Source organism: Bos mutus, chromosome 22 (genome assembly GCF_027580195.1).
Source record: "Bos mutus isolate GX-2022 chromosome 22, NWIPB_WYAK_1.1, whole genome shotgun sequence".
Taxonomy (NCBI): Eukaryota; Metazoa; Chordata; class Mammalia; order Artiodactyla; family Bovidae; genus Bos; species Bos mutus.
In genome coordinates this window covers 48,180,866-48,194,860 of record NC_091638.1, presented here as the reverse complement: position 1 = coordinate 48,194,860, position 13,995 = coordinate 48,180,866, and the positions used below count along the sequence as shown (strand labels likewise).

The 13,995-nt window shown below is 40.4% G+C and overlaps 1 protein-coding gene across 8 annotated transcripts in view; it reads right to left on the bottom strand.

Annotated features, from left to right (window-relative positions):
- The window catches only part of SFMBT1 (Scm like with four mbt domains 1), a 115,800-nt gene that overhangs the window by 94,250 nt on the left and 7,555 nt on the right, over positions 1-13,995 (bottom strand). For 5 of the 8 annotated variants that reach the window (XM_070360573.1, XM_070360570.1, XM_070360572.1 and 2 more), the window contains one exon: positions 9,987-10,058. The exons of the other annotated variants lie outside the window; for them this stretch is intronic. The gene's annotated coding sequence lies outside the window, so the exon portion shown is untranslated. The remainder of the gene's footprint in view (positions 1-9,986; positions 10,059-13,995) is intronic. 8 annotated transcript variants of the gene reach the window in all.

The following is a 13,995-nucleotide window of genomic DNA, read 5'->3' as shown; positions in this document are numbered from 1 at the left end:
CTCTCCAGGCCTCCTCCATGACATCAGGTAAAATGTTGCTGCTGCTGCTGGTGGAGATGCTGACGTGAAGGGCTCATTTATCAAGTGGCACAAAGAACAGAAAAATGTAAGCTGCTCTGGTGGTAGCTTTTTTTTTTTTTTTTGCTGTAGAAAAATGATGGTCTTCAGGAAAACAAAAAAAAAACAGAAATTTATTTCTAGTTTGTTTGGATTGAAGAAAATAATTGTATTAGGAAAGTAAGGGACTGCAGCTAGTCACATTTTAAGACTGATTATATCCTTACAAGTGAATCCATAAACATAAGACAGATCCAAACCGGCACATGAAAGACTCATTTAGTTTTTAAGTAGCACAGGATCATCTTTTAAGAAAAATAATTAGCATTACAGAAATCCAAAATAATCTGATGAATGAAATAAGCTAGCATTTGAACATAAATTATTTAATTCCCCAAAAGCATGATAAATTATTCCCTGAAGATAACTTTTAACATTAAAAGCCCTGAGAATTTCAGGTTTTAACGAAAAAAAGGATGTGAATTTCATAAATAAATAAATTATAAAATTCCAAATCTATAAATGTAATCACTGCACTGGATTTCATTTTGTCTTTCGTTTTGAGGGCAGTAACTGGAAGTAGTAGTTTGTGACCTATCAGTGAGAGACCTCACACCCAAGGAACAGACATCAAACCTAAATCCCTTGGCCAACTTTAACTGGGGCCTAGAGAAGCAGGGAACTGGGCAAGACAAGCAAAAGTCCCACTTATTCCTACCATTTCCACTGTGATCTTCCTTCACATCTTGAGAGATTTAAATGCTGCCATCCATAATCAAAAATAAGCTTATTAGTAACAGATTCAAGTCATAAATATTAACGAGCACTGAACATGAATATAGTTTGCAATAAAGTATATTTAGACCTTGGTACTGGAGAAGGCAATGGCACCCTACTCTAGTACTCTTGCCTGGAGAATCCAAGACAGAGGAGCCTGGTGGGCTGCCATCTATGGGGTCGCACAGAGTCGGACATGACTGACGCGACTTAGCAGCAGCAGCAACAGACCTTGGTACCCTTGTTCATAAGGCAGAAGAGGAGCAACAAGATGCTGGCAATGCGTCCTGGAGCGGGTGGGAGAGGTGAGAATGATCTGAGCAGCAAAGGGAGGAGGCACTCAGTCAGAGGTACCATAAACACAAGCCTGTCACCTCTTGGAATCTTAAGTGACAACAGGGCTCTGAGGAAGGACTATAATCAGAATAAGAGAGGCCACTGTGATCTTCTAGGTGACAGAGATCTAATCTGGGACACAACTGGGCCTAAACACAGATTTACTGAACTCACGGAAATGAGCACTTAATCACACTAAGAGATCACGGCCACAGTGAAGACATGTTTCCTGTCGTGTTCCATTTCAAGAGGCTGAGTTCAGTTTTGTGGTTCAACATATGGATGTGACTAGGCTAAGCTGGAATTTAATTCTTAGCTTTCTAATCTTTCACTCATGATCTCAGATCTTACCCCGTGTTATTAATTTAGTCTGTCCTACACCTAAGTGTATCTCCACACGTGAATTAAATAAACACCACCTGTGCTGGATACTTTACGTTGGTACGTGTCAGCCCCACACTTATCCTCCCAGACTCTCCCTGAATCCCACGCATGAATTTGCACGGCCAGCCCCCCTGACCATTGGCTCTCACTCCGCTCCGACAGCAGTCCTGGCAGGTGTATAGGTTTCTGCTCAGCTGTTAGTGAACTATAGCAGTATAAGTGGGAAAAGGTGGCACGTGGATTCTGTGTAATACCATCTTCCCCTTTGCTCCTCCAGCCATTCCTTTTGTATCCAATTCCCAGAATTATAGCCGCCCCCTTTTTTAATGAAGTATACCTGATTTGTGCACAATGCTGTGCCAATCTGTGCAGTATAACAAAATGACTGTTAAACACAGAATCATAGCCCCCTTTTGACTGAAGACCTAGGAGAGGTTTATCGATGAGACATTGTCTGACAGCCTACCACATTCAGAATTTACACAATTCACAAACCAGGGTAGGAAGTTATGGTATGAAACATTCATCCATCCATCCAGTCAACAACTTACTGAGCACCTACTAAAGACAAGATCTAGTTTGAGGTGCTGGCGACACAACACAGACAAAAATCCCTGTCCTCAAAGAGCTAGCATTCAAGCGAAGGAAAGAGATAATACAGAGGCTGGAGAAGTAAAACACACAGTGTTAGATAATAAATGCTAAGGAGAAAAAAATAAGCAGAGGCAGGGATATGAAATGTTGGAGGAGGAGTGAAATTTTCTTTTTTTCACTGAGGTATACTTGATTTACAATGTCAGGTAATTCACAGTGATTCACAATTTTTAAAAGTATAGTTAAAATAATACATAGTTAGTATATATTATTGCTAGTTTATAGTTAGTATAATATTGGCTATATTCCCTGTGCTGGGCAATATACCCTCATAGCTTACTTATTTTCTGCATAATAGTTTGTACCTCTTAATTTGTATCTACCTCTATCTTGCCCTACTCCATAACAGTTTCTATATCTGTAAGTCTATTTCTATTTTGTTATACTCACTAGTTTGTTTTATTTTTTAGATTCTACATATAAGAGGTATCATACAGTATTTGTCTTTCTCTGATGGACTTATTTCACTGGGCATAATAACAGGAGGGCTGAAATCAATCACACGGGTCACTGAGCTTATTTTTGGGGAAAGATCCCGAAAAAGTGAGAGAGCTAGTTATGCACACATCTGTACGAAGGCACTCCAGGCAAGAACACATGCAACACGTGCAAAGGCCCTTAGGAAGGAGTCCCCTGGGCTCGCTGGACAGCAGATAATGGGGAGGAAGTCCTAAAAAATGGGAGGGCTAGGCCATGGGAGCCTTATGGGATAGGAAGAAAATTTGAGTGAAAGCAGGAAGTTCTGAGCAGAGTGACATCATCTGATTTACCTGTTAACAGAATCTCACTATATCATGGGCAGCCTGGAGCAGGCAAGGGCAGAAGGAGGGGAATCAGTTAGGAGGCTACCGTAATAATCCCAATGAGACGAGACGACAGGTAAGACCAAAGAAATGACAGTAAGGATGGTGAGCAGATTCTGAACGTATCTTTAACTCTTATCTGATTCTTAAAAAGTCAACAACAACAAAAAAGAATACCAAAAAAAAAAAAAAAAGTCAGGGGCTGGTCCCTGAATCTTGCTGAAATCCACATCAATAGAAACTCCTACCAACTGAGCATATAATTAGCCAAAGAAAACATAATAACTGCAAATTAACATTCAGCAATAGTCAATACAAGGAAAAACTAATGTATAACATGCCAGGGTTATAAAAATTTTAATAACTCAAAACAGCAAGTGACTCACATGGAAGAATTCAGCATAATAACCTCCCTCAGCAATTAAAGAGCAAATTAGGGGAACTCAACAGATAAAAAAGTAAAAAGTTTGGGGCCCACTGAGGAAATACTGTCATTTTTGCCAAGCTGCGTGCTTATGGACACAAGTTAACAGTTTCCCTTCCCTTCCCATATCCCGACTGCTGCTCACTGCAGTTCCAGGCAGGTCCCAATGAGCCTGCCCACAGCTTAAGATATGACAAATCACTGGAGCTAGTTCTTTGCTGCTTCTGCTGTTCTCAAAGAAGGAGAGTGGGTGAGACCCTCACCAAAGTTAAACAACTTTAGGAGGAAGTAGCACTAAAAGATTAAGGTTTAGAAAGAGATTTGAAAAGGAAAAGTCCAGGGTTCTTATTTTACACTGGGCCTTTTCTCCATTAAAAACAGAAATATTTTAAGTCTGAGAAAGTCTTACACTAACAATAACGATATATGAGTAAGTATTCAAAGATCACTCACTCCCTCACCTTTACTCCCACAAATATTATTCCACAAAATCTGTTTCTCAAAATAACACCCTACAAAAATGTTAGCCCCTTCACCCACCCCTGTCAAAGTATTTTCCACAGGAGGCACTCTGTACCTTTCCGACAGCTTTAAACACTAGCTATTTTGTGTGGCATCATCTTATGGTACTATAAACTCCTCAAGGGCAGGGAATTCCCTTATCTTTGCATTCCCTAAACTCCTGGCACCACCACTTTATACAGTCTGCTGAATAAATTTCTATGTCAATAGATCATGATACCTCCAATTCACTAGAAAGGAAAACACCAGAACTTTCTACTGCAGAAGTAACATTCCTGCCTCCAGGGAGGGGTAATGTCATTCTCATAAGGGAAGGAAATTCAGTGCCCATCATCTGCCTCAAGGCCAGCACCACTGACAGCCCTGGTGTGCACAAGGGCCAACCTCGAGTGCCTTTTTCACCTGAGAGGGCGTAAAAGCAGAACTCCTATGTGAATTTACTGGGCATTATCCACAGGCAATTTGCTTGCTCTACAATCCTCTTCAAATCCTCTGACGTTAAAATAAGCCTTCGAACCATTTTCTTACACCTGTTCTTTAAACATTAAGTGGTGCAACTTGCCAGCCTTCCCTGTTGTTCACAATGCTATTCACAATACAAAGAACTTGACTAATCCTAATTGCCAATTTCTACACTTCTCAGATCACTTTCTGAAGGCACCTTATAAATGCACAAAAACTTGCTTTCTGCCACACTCTGTGATACTGTTTTTTTGCCACAATCCCAAGTCTACAAGTTGCATCCTTTTGTCTGCCTTCATGAGTCAAAACTACTCACTAGAACACAAAATAAATGGCAGAAAGAATGCCACGGCAAAGCAAACACACTTGATTCTGGAAAGCCCAATAATGCACTTAGCAGCTCAAGTCCCTGCAGGGAAGGGCAGCCGAGCCTGTGGACCAGCAGCGCCCATCCACCCACCGCTGGCTGGGTGTGCACACCCTCTGTGTAAGCACTGACAGCCTCGGGTTAGGATATATTACAGTCAATTGTTACCCATCTTTTTTTCTGTTTGTTTTATTTACTTTTTAACTTAAGGATATTTGTTTTACAGAATTTTGCTGTGTTCTGCCAAATATCAACATAAATCAGCCATAGGTATACATATGTCCCCTCCTTCTTGGACCTCCCTCCCATCACCCTATTACCCATCCTTTGAAGACAATGCTTTAGAGGCAATAGCAATACGCAGAGGAGATACTCACGGTAGTATGAATGTATGCTCTAAGGGAATATTCTGAAGTTCTTCAGCAAAGGGATGAAAACTAAAAACTCAAATGATTGAAATATAATAACCACTCTAAGATTCAGCTACATAATGCCTCAAGATTCCAAATTCAGTTTCTTCAGAAGTTACTGTACTGGAACCAGAGCATTCTGTTTAAAATTTATCAAGTAGCTCAGATAAAAAGCAAATTAAAGAAAAAAGTTTAGCTGTCTACTGCCAATGAACAAAAGAATACAAAAAAAATTTCCAGCAACTTTCCTTGTGACCCAGCAGTTAAGAATCTGCCTTGCAATGCAGGGGATATGGGTTTGGTCTCTGGTCAGGCAACTAAATCTCCCAAGTGGGGCAGCTAAACCCAAGAGCTGCAACTAAGACCAACACAGTCAAGAAAATTTAAAAAGGTGTTTTTTAAAAAATTTCCAGAAAGTAAAATAATTTGTTAGTCGATCCATGCTGTGGTGATTTTCTCAAAACTAAAACACAAATATCATTTGATAATAAGCAGCACACACACAGGTCTTGGGCTTTAAAGGCATGATTAAGACCTCACAGTCTGTGGACATCTTCAGACACATCGGTCTCCCAAGACTCGGATGGAAATTCTGTCCCCTCCACCCCTTCTATGCCACCAAAGGGGAAGGGGTGGCAAGGACTTCACCTCCAGCTCCCCTTACTCTACCACACCCAATGCTGGTGAACAGTATTTATACAAATACTCGAACTCAGGGGGAAAAAATGCTTTCAGTATTAGAAAGCTGTCTTAATCCAAGCAAATTCAGTTATCATTAGTGCACAACGCTGTTTATAGCATAAAAAAATGGAAATAACCCAAAAGTATACAGAGAACTGTTTGAATAAATTACGGTGCATCTGTATAAACACATTACTAGGCAATCACTAAAAGAACAAGGCACACTGCTGTGTACTTTGATATATCCAAGATATTTTAAATGAAAAGAGCACTATCAACTGATTTTTTAAGTGGGTGGGGAAATATGTATCTTTATACAAATAGAATTTTTCTGGCAGAAAACAAAAAAAACTAGGAATAACAGTGACCTCCAGAAGGGACCAGGGGTCTTCCTTGGTGGTCCAGTGGTTAGCACTCGGGGCTTCACTGCATGGAGCGCACGCAGGTTTGATCCCTGGTTGGGAAACTAAGATCCCACAAGCCATGCGGCATAGCCAAAAAAAAAAAAAAAAAAGATTAAGCATTGATACTTAAGTTTATGATTTGATAAAAATAGAGCAATGCAAGAAAAAGTGATGCCTATTAAAAGCCATCTCATTTTTCTTACCTATTTCTCAATTATTTGTGACAAAATTTGAGCTCAGTAAAATGTGTTGGTGGAAGAGTGGTATAGGAAAAGGTCCATTTTACCCATAGTAACTTTCAACTGTTTGCCACCATGCTAAAAGAATGTATACGTTCTCCTCAAACCAAGATGGAAAAATCCCTTACATGTTTGGTGCCACAGTAATCCAAGTTTAAATGATTCAAATATACTAATAAATCTGCAACTAAAATTGTTACATTTTATATGTTAGTATCACATACTAATTATAATATGAGTAACCAGTTTTACAAAATATGTTTTTGTTTCTAACTTCAGGATTACCTGAGAGTCCAAATTTTCTAAACTCTCGCCAAAAATCAATTGAGTAAAAAACTAGAATACTAACTCATTTTCGTTTGTGCATGGAAGCAGGACAAAATATATCAAAATATATCAAACAAAATATATTAAACAACAACAAAGAAACTTTTAATTTAAAAATTTGTTTAAAAAAATTTTTAATTAAGAACTAGAGGGCTTCTTTTCTTCCATAGCTTCAAAATTTCCAAAACTTTTCCATTTCCAAACAGGACTGAGGAGGGGGTGGGAGGGATTAGAGGCAAAGTCTAAGTCTGGTCAACCCTATTTCCCTTCTGTGGATGCCTCCCCTGTTCTCAGGGACCCCCATTCCCATCCAGATACATCTTCATCTGCACTCCCACCACAGTAAGAACGTCGATTCAATTAACAATGGTGGGAGGACAGTGGATTCACTGGATTTTATTCTGCAGATCAACCTGGGCCTCATACACCTGCAAATAACAGGTTCTCACGAGGAACATGAGGGCAAAGGAAGTAGAATTGCCCTGTCCCATGCCCATAAAAAACCAGACTGGTAACTGCCTCTTTGGAACTACTTTCATGAAAAGAAGAGCAAATGACTGGAGCTAATGCCCTTCAATTTGATGTTTACTAATAGAAATGCATTTGTAAGGGCTTCCCTGGTGGCTAAGTGGTTGACAACCCACCTGCCAATGCAGGAGACATAGGAGATGCAGCTTTGATCCCTGGGTCAGGGAAGATCTCCTGGAGAAGGGAATGGGAACCCACTCCAGAATTCTTGCAGGAGAATCCCACGGACAGAGGAGCCTGGCAGGCCACAATCCATAGGGTTGCAAAGAGCCAGACACAACTGAAGCGACTGAGCATACACACAGGCACACCACAGAACCTGATCTCTACAAAAAGAGAAGCCACCGGAATGAGAAGTCCAAGTACAACAACTAGAGAGTAGCCCCCTGCTCATCACAACTAAAGAAAAGTCCCAAGCAGCAATGAAGACCCAGCACAGTCAAAAATAAATAAAATTATTTTTTAAGAAAAGGAATGCGTTTGTTGAAGATCTAAAGATGAGCAGTTATCCTCAAAAAAGTGAAGTTATAAGTTAATGTGATTTAAAAAAAAAAAAAAAGAAGTTGAAGAAAAAAGGAATTACGCTCACCTAGAAAAATAAACAGGCACTCCAGGCAGCAAAATATGACAAAGTATTGACTTCTTATAAAAAAATTCAGAACAGGCAGAACTAAACTATAACACTGCCCCCAAATCTCTGGAGTTTAAAAAAAAAAACTTTTTTTCTTAGATCATTTACAAGCTGGTTGTTTATTCACACCTCCACTCAACATACATATATTTGCTATGCACCATTCTTAGTACAGGGATGCCATGCTGATTAAAGGAACTGGTTCCTATCTTCACGGAGTTGACAACAGTAAACACAAGAACAGTGCATTAGTGCCCTGTTTGGTTTTCTCACAAGGAACAACAAGGAGAAACAGTCCTGGAGTAGGTTTTAATGTTCTCTACCTTGTGACTTTAAAGCAGTCAATGATAAATTAAATTTTTTAATTTAAGTATTAAAGTGAACTGAAAGTAAGATAATTTCATTAAGTGATAAGCACCATGAAGAAAAGCAAGCAGTAAAGAGACAGGAAAGCCAGGGGAGTGGAGGTAAGGATGTTGAGGGAAGGGTTCGTGACTGAGCTAACCCCTCTGATGAAAAGGAACTAAATGTAACAAACTTTGCTGTACTTGGAGGGACAGAAAAGATGCATAGCGGATTGCGGAAAAGCAGGCAGAAAAGTGGCAGAGGTGGGCAAGGAACAAATTGCAAAGGGTATTACAGACCACAAGAGAAGTTTGGATTTTATTGTAATTGCTATAGAAAGCCAATGGCAGGCTTTAAACCAAGGAGTCACTAGATCAGATCTGATTAAACATCATAGCTTTTGTTTAGAATATAATACATTTTGGAGTAGAAACAAAGCTACAAATGGTGCTGCTGCAGTTTTGCCTCCATGCCTTTCCTCAGCTATAATTTATCTACTGTCTACTCTGCTATGTTGTATCCAGGGTACCAATGAGGAATAACAAGGTCTCTCACAGTCAGCTCTCAATCTGGTACAGACACTGAACAAGTAATTACATTTATAACATTCACAAGAGGAGAATATGCAGAAGGCTGAATGCCCAGGGCAAAGGGTAGTTAACCTGGCTTGGAGGCGTCCAGGAAGGAAAACTCCACAGGAAACTTGAGTCTTACAGGACAAACAAGAAATCTCCTTAGTGTCGTCCCCTAGACACAACAAAACCCCTGCTGGAACGTGAGAAAATTTAGGGGCTGCTGAAGACTTTCTTTTAAAGAATTTATATAGCATCATTAAGGTAGAATGGAGAAAAAAAGAGTTAACATAGAAAATATGCAACTGCTACTTCACAGGTATTGCTTACACACGATTTGTTAGGAACTTCAAAGGTACAAACTTGTAGTTGTAAGTCATGGAGATGTAATGTATAGCACAATGACTATAGTTAATATTATATTGCACATTTGAAAGTATCTAAAAGTCATCAGAGTGTATCTAAAAGTCATAAGAAAAAAATTTTGTAACTAGATATGGTGACAGATGTTAACTAGACATACTGTGATCATTTTACAATATATACAAATATCAAATGATCAGTTGTATACTTAAAACTAATGTAATGCTGTATATATCAATTGTACCTCAATTTTAAAAGTTATTTAGAAAACCCTTCACTAGCATTTGGTTTTCCCACAACATTGAAAACACAGTAGTCTAAATGTCACTTCAACAAATGGGTCTGTGCTCTCCGTGTATATGTATGTATGTATGTATGTATGTATGTATGTGTGTGTGTGTATGCATGTGTGTTACCCACTGTGTACTGGGGTTAATCTTTTTTTGCAGCTTTTGAAGCCATTTTTATACTTAAACCAAGACAAGCTTTTATCGAAATTTTCAAACACAGAGATTTTGAAAAAATTCCAAATTCTCTCCACTTAGATTCAAAAGTTATTAAAATTTTCCTGATTTGCTGTATTTTTCCATATATATGTGCATATGTATTTGCATATATATTTCCATATATATGTGCACGTATTACACATATACATATTTTATGAGCCATTTAAAAGTGCTGAAACATCATGATACCTCACCTTTAACTCTTCAGTTTGATTCTCCCAAGAAAAAGGACATTCTCATATATAGTCACAATGTCATTATCATACCTAAAAAAAAAAAAAATTCCTTAATATCATCTATTAAGAAGTACACAGTTTTTAAAAGTTTTAAGTACAAAAGGTTTAGTTGGGAACTTTCGGAGAACCCTGGTGGCCTAGTAATTATGGTTTTGGGTTTTCACTGCCAGGATCCAGAGTCAATCCCTGGTCGGGGAACTGAGCCCCCATAAGCTGCGTGGTGCAGCCAAAAAGAAAAGAGACAGAGAAACTTACTGAAGGAATGTATTTTAATAAAATGATTAATTTATTATTACTTGTATTTCATTATTTTTATTTCTAAAATGTAATAATGCTTTATAAAATTTCAGTTAAAAAGTCCAAATTTGAAGTAAATTTTTAAAATATTAAAAGAATAATTACAGTAGTCAAATAGGGCCAGAAGTATCAGATTGGTATATGCCAGACTGACATTTGAGGAGCCGTATGTTAGTGGAGGACACACTGGACATGCGGAGAAGAGGATGTGGGGAGGACCAGGGTCTGGCCAATGCTGGAGGGAGGGCACGTGTGAGAGGGGGCTGGGCTGGGCAGGTGACCAGACAAGCTCAAGGATTCTGTGCACATTCCTGAGGAGCCTGGACTTTACCCTGCTGGCAGCGGGATAAATTTATGTGATAAAATCAAGTTTGTTTAGAAAGAGCTATCTGTCCACAGTGTGTCAGATGGATCAGAGAAGGGTGGGGTAAAGGGGATGGACAACCATTTGGAGGCAACAGAACACATTTTTAACTGCAAATGGTTAACATTTTGGTTATATATGTTGAACAAACCTGCTATACTGGCAAATGAACAAAACAAAAACAGTAAAACTAAACTAAGTTTACTTGCATGTTCATGTTGTAGAAGAGCAGCTTTAGAGAAAGATAAGAGTCAATAACACTTCTGTAGAAGTTGAAAGGAACCCCTGGGCATTTCTGAGGTTTTCAGCATTTAAAGGAGCTGGCTCTTTTTACCACCTAGTTTCACTTTCCAAAGTGGCACTGCTTTTCCTTGGCAAGTTTCATCACAGCATTAATTTTATACTTACCAGTCACAAAATAAAACCAATGAGAAAGAGGCGGGGTGCAGCGCAGATAAAGCGGTTTTTGGACAAGCAGAGTACCCTCAGGCAGTCCTGAGCAACTAACTGCAGGGAGTTCCACTTAGAGAGGCCGAGAACCAGACACCAGCTCTGCCTCGGAGGAGGAGGAGGGCAGCATGGGGAGGCCTAAGTGGCAGGACAGGATGCTGGCCCTTCATTCCCCTTCCACCAGAACTCCAGTCTTTTCTTATTTTACATACTGGGCCTCCTGGAAAGATTTCACTTAACAAAGGGCCCCATAGCTTATAAAAATGTCTGAAAACCAAGAAGTCAGAACAGCACATTCTTAAGTCAAAGGTTGGTAATTTTCAATAAGAAGGCTCAGTTCCACAGGAAAGCTGTGGGGAGAAAAAAAGCTGTCAGGAGAAAAACTGGACACCATCACCAAGAAGGAAGGTAAAAAAAAAGAGACCTAGGCAGATGAGTCGGCTAGAGGAGTAGCTTTAAGGCAGACTAAGGAATTGTTTGGGACCTGTAGATTAAAGGGCCAGCGGAACTCCAAACTGGACAGGCCCAGAGAGACAGGATATATGGACCTGAAGCTCAGTAGAAAGGTTTAGGGGGGCACACAGGCTAGATGAAGTGGAAAGGTGGGGGGATCCCCCAAGGGAGGTGCAAACAGAGGAACAACAGAGGAGCTGCAAAGGTCACAGAAGGCAAAAAGAAAAAGGTCTGCCTCAAGTTAATACTGTGTGGAACCAGCCACAAATAGGGCCCCTTCAAGAGGAGACCCTGAATTCCAGGCGGTGTGTCCACAGCAAACGGGGCACAGGCTGGACTGATGGGGTGGTGCTCCAGAGAGCAGAAGCTGCAGAAGGGCAAAGGAACCAGGGTAGAGGGTACTGGCCAGGAAGCAAACAAAAGATTGGACAATGGGTCCAGGCCCAAAGGGGCTGAAACTCTTTGAGAGGAAAAGGAGGTCAAAGTAAGGTCAAAGATGAGACAGGGAGAGTAGGGAAGCCTCTCAAAGAGCTTGTGGAAAAAGAATACTACCACAGAACCTGAGATTTCAGTAGTATAGCTGCTTTCAAAAGAGCTCCTCTCAAAGTTAATAGGAAGCCAAAATCAGGGTAAAGGTCAAGGGGTGGGCGGGGAGGAGACTGTTTTCAGAATCCTGTTGTGCCTCAAAGCCCTGGACAGGGCTGCAAAAGTCCTGGAGCCCTCAAGCATTCACTGCAAGAAGGGAGAGCCACCCTACAAGGCAAGGCCAGAAGAGCCCCTCCAGCTCTCTGCGTCCCCTGTCACAGCTACTACTGGCAGCAGAGTCATTTAAAGTTTCTCTCAGTTCACCCAGGAACCCTTAAGGAAAACCAGATGCAGGTAACGCCAAACAGCAGATTCTGTTTGCCAGTCTGCATGTGGTATTACTTGTATTAATAATAATAAAAACTTTCGTACATTTCAAATGCAAATATGAACCATGACTGAGGATTAAAATCAACTTCAAAATGGAAACAAAATTAAAGTAATGAACATCAGCCCTACATTAAGAAATGCTCGGGCTTCCCTGGTGGCTCAGTGGTAAAGGGTTCACCTGCCAATGCAGGAGACTCGGGTTCAATCCCTGATCAGGGAAGATCCCACGTGCTGCAGAGCAACTGAGCCTACGTGCCGCAACTACTAAAGCCCAATACCCTAGAGCCTGCACACTGCAACTAGAGAAAAGCCTACACACCAACAAAGACCAGCACAGCCAAAAATAAAGAAGCCCTTCCCTGGTGGGTCAGACAGTAAAGAATCTGCCTATAATGCACAAGACCTGGATTCAATCCCTGGGACAGCAAGGAGAACAAACCAGTCAATCCTAAAAGAAATCAACCCTGAATATTCATTGGAAGGACTGATGCTGAAGCTCCAATACTTTGGTTACCTGATGCCAAGAGCCGACTCATTGGAAAAGACCCTGATGCTGGGAAAGGTTGAGGGCAGGAGAAGAAGGGAGTGAAAGAAGATGAGATGGTTGGATGGCATCATCGACTCAATGGACATGAGTCTGAGCTAACTTCAGGAGATAGTAAAGGACAGGGAAGCCTAGGGTCTGTAGTCCATGGGGTCACAATTCCCCGATCATAAACGACCATGTTGTTGTTGTCTTCGTTGCTAAATTGTGGCTAACTCTTTTGCAACCGCGTGGACCGTAGCCCACCAGTTTCCTCTATGCATGGGATTTCCCAGGCAAGAATACTGGAGTGGGGTTGCCATTTTCCTCTCCAGGGAATCTTCATACCCAGGGATCAAACCCATGCCTCCTGTACTGGCAGGCTTCACTGAGCTATCAGGAAAGCCCATAAATGATAACAACAAAATACCCAAAGTTTTTCATATTTCTAGGTTTAGCTACTAGATCACCTACTCCTGCCCATTTTGCTCAATAATAAAAACAAAAAGTAATCAAAAGGAAACTACATTCCTGGAAAAAACAGCTACCTATTGTTTTTTTAAAGAAAATTATGTCTAACAGTGTAACTCTAGAAAACAACTAATCACTCTGATTTTCTTAAGAACTGAGCAGTTATTTAAAGCACCAAAAAAAAAAAAAATCAGGCTTCATAACATTCACTGTCACAAAGATAGTCAAAAGCACTCCTTGTCAGGAAGCAAGTTGGGGAGGAGGGGTGATGAAAAGATGCTCTAAAGTGTCCCCCCACCACCCTGGAACAAACAGTATTCAGGAAAGTCACCCCATGTTTACTAATACAGGAATCAAAAATAACAGTAAAGACGTATATAGCCCCAGGAACTATATTCAGTATCTTATAATAACCTATGACGGAAAAGAATCTGCAAAGGAATATACACATACACACATACAGCTGAATCACTTTGCTGTACACGTGAAACTAA